We start from the raw sequence: 2,884 nt of genomic DNA on the forward strand, positions 1-2,884 counted from the left end.
CACATGTCCACAGTTTCTAAATTTAATACTTGATTCATTGTGTTAAACCTTTAACTTAAGATTATATCTCTTGACGAGTAGATTAAGGCAGCATTATAAATTATTGTATTTGGACAATAATTGTATAAAATACCGAAAATCAAATTTTCTTTTCCCCCTGGTAGCTGTTAGGGCAACTTGCAACTGGAACCAGGGGTCACTGTTGGCCATTTAGTATCATCGATGAATGTGATTTTCAGCAAATGTGAGGTTAGCCGTACCAGCCAAAAGCAAGTTTGGATATCATACAGCTGAGACTTGAGAACCACGTTTGCCCTATTATGCATATGAGGTTTTTCCCAATAGCAGGTACAAAAAACTTCTGATGAAAAAGCTTAGATCCAGAGTTGGGAAGAAAATGGGCATGAGAAGACAGTATACGGACATGTGCAAGGTGGACTGACAGACAGAGTGGGAAAATCTTCATTTTTAATATTTTTTTATATTTCCGTGTTTCATTCTCTATACAGACGAAATGTGTTTCATTGCAGAGTCGCGGCTAGGCATGGGCTGGTCCAGTACCGGTTACTGTCGGATGTCGCCTCCAACTCGTGCCTTGTTCATGTGATTACCATTCTTACTGCGAGTAATGGTGACTGGGTGAGGCATCAGTGAAATGTTGCTGAGTCTGTGGTTCTACCATGCCCTCGGCAAGCAATCAGACGGCTATGAATAGTCACGTGGGGGCCACAGAGCGGGCTGGCGAGAGCGATCCTGGGACAACCTGACGCTCTCTTGTCTCCCATCCCTCTTTCTGGCAATATACCCCTCAGTCTCTTGGTGGCGTCGCAGGTGCCACATGTCGTATCCTTTAGAGATAGACTTCTGGAGAAACCTGGCACACCAGCCTGTTTTTCAAACATATTTCACTGTAGTTTTTATCAAATTTATCAATTCCAGATGCCCACATCCCATAGTCGCCTTCTCTTCATCATGTTCTGAGAAACTGGTGTCAGCTGTGGGATTCGAACACACCGTTCAGTCTAGCATACAAAAGCTTTCCTTTGTAGTTGTCAGATTGTAAATCCTATGAGACAGAGCTGGTTGCAAGCTTGTAGCTTCTCCCGCCTGTCGTGGACACATGGCGAGCTGAGCCAGACTACAACGCAAGACGTTTTCCATGTTCATTTGGCTACTAGATGCACCTACGTAATCTGAGCTACATGAAGATGCGTGCGGGTAGCAACACCACTGCACTCCACCCGCAGACGGTAGTATCCATCATGCCGACGCATTCTTAATGTGCGTCCACACTACCTGTGTGACTCGTGCTTGGCTGGCCACGAGCCTTAGGAGTAATGTGGACAGAGGTAGGCTCCGAGGACTCTGCGCAAGACGGGCTCACAAGCTGCCCGAGCCTATTGCTTGTCTGGCACCACCTCTTGTCGGTACATTGAAGGGATGTACAGCAAGCTGCACGAGTGGTGTGTTCGTTGAAAAGCCTTGATCAGTCGGGTCATCGCCCTTGTCCAGTTCGGTCTTGGTTTTTTCTTTTTCCTGTGTTGTGAACATCAGTTTTCCTTTCAAAACAGAGTGGACCGAAGATTATGCTACTGAATTCATAAATATTTATGAACAATATCCAGTGTTGTGGGATGCCACAAACTCCCATTTGAAAATTAAATAAAAAATATTAGAGTGTGGGATCTTGTCGTAACAGAACTCTGCGTGGATGTAGACAAATTAAAAGAAAAAGGACAGACCACATTATTAACCATTTATAGGGAAGTCCACCAGAAGAAAAATGAGCATGGGATGTTTGGCGTTGGGGCTGAAGAAGTGAATGCTCCAAATTTGTTCGTTTGGGAAGTATTTGATTTCTCCACTGCAAATATCAGCCGCAAAAGACGATCAACACAGAAGGAAGTAAAGATATTTATTTTGGGGAAAGAATAAAAAAACTGTTAACAAACTTAATGGGATTCGGTACCTTTTGGGTTCCGTCTTCACGGCTACCTCACTTTTTGTCTTTCTCAAATGATTCAAATGGCTCTGAACACTATGGGACTTAACATCTGAGGTCATCAGTTCCCTAGAACTTAGAGCTACTTAAACCTAACTAACGTAAGGACATCACACACATCCATGCCCGAGGCAGGATTCGAACCTGCGACCGTAGCAGTCACGCGGTTCCGGACTGAAGCGCCTAGAACCACTCGGCCACAGCGGCCGGCTGTCTTTCTTAGCTTAAGTTTCAGTCACTTTTCATTTGTTACTTTTAAATTTTTCTGTCGTTATTACCTGATTTATTATTAACCACATGAATCTTAAGATATTTTTTTTATATTTGTTTTAGCGTATTACCAATACTATTAGGAAGATAGGAATTGCTTACTGTTTCCAAATTAAAAAATTAAAAAAGTTCTAATTATGATAAAAATATTGGGTTTGTGGCAATATGAGCTCTTCACAGAACAGATTTAAAAAAATTATGAACATAGAATTTATTTTTTTTGACAAAAAAGGAGCCGAATCCCATTAAACGTGATCATGGCAGGAAAAGTTGACAGAAAATGTAGATAATTAATAAATAACAATGCATAATATTTATTTACGTGACATATCATATATATATATATATATATATATATATATATATATATATATATATATATATATGCTTGTTGTCCTTGGGCCCTTGTTGTTGTTGTCTTCTTCTGTCTTGTTCCTCAACCGACAAGCGCACCACAAGTAAGCTGACATTTGCTATGCCATTTCGTCCATCTTTAAATTAGGAATCAGGCACTGGTCACGAGTCAGGGCCTGGCAAGCAACTGGGGTAGTGTGGACGAAGACGGTAGCAGCTCGAGCACGAGGCAGACAAGTTGGACGAGTCTCCTGACAG

Source organism: Schistocerca americana, chromosome 3 (genome assembly GCF_021461395.2).
Source record: "Schistocerca americana isolate TAMUIC-IGC-003095 chromosome 3, iqSchAmer2.1, whole genome shotgun sequence".
Lineage (NCBI taxonomy): Eukaryota > Metazoa > Arthropoda > Insecta > Orthoptera > Acrididae > Schistocerca > Schistocerca americana.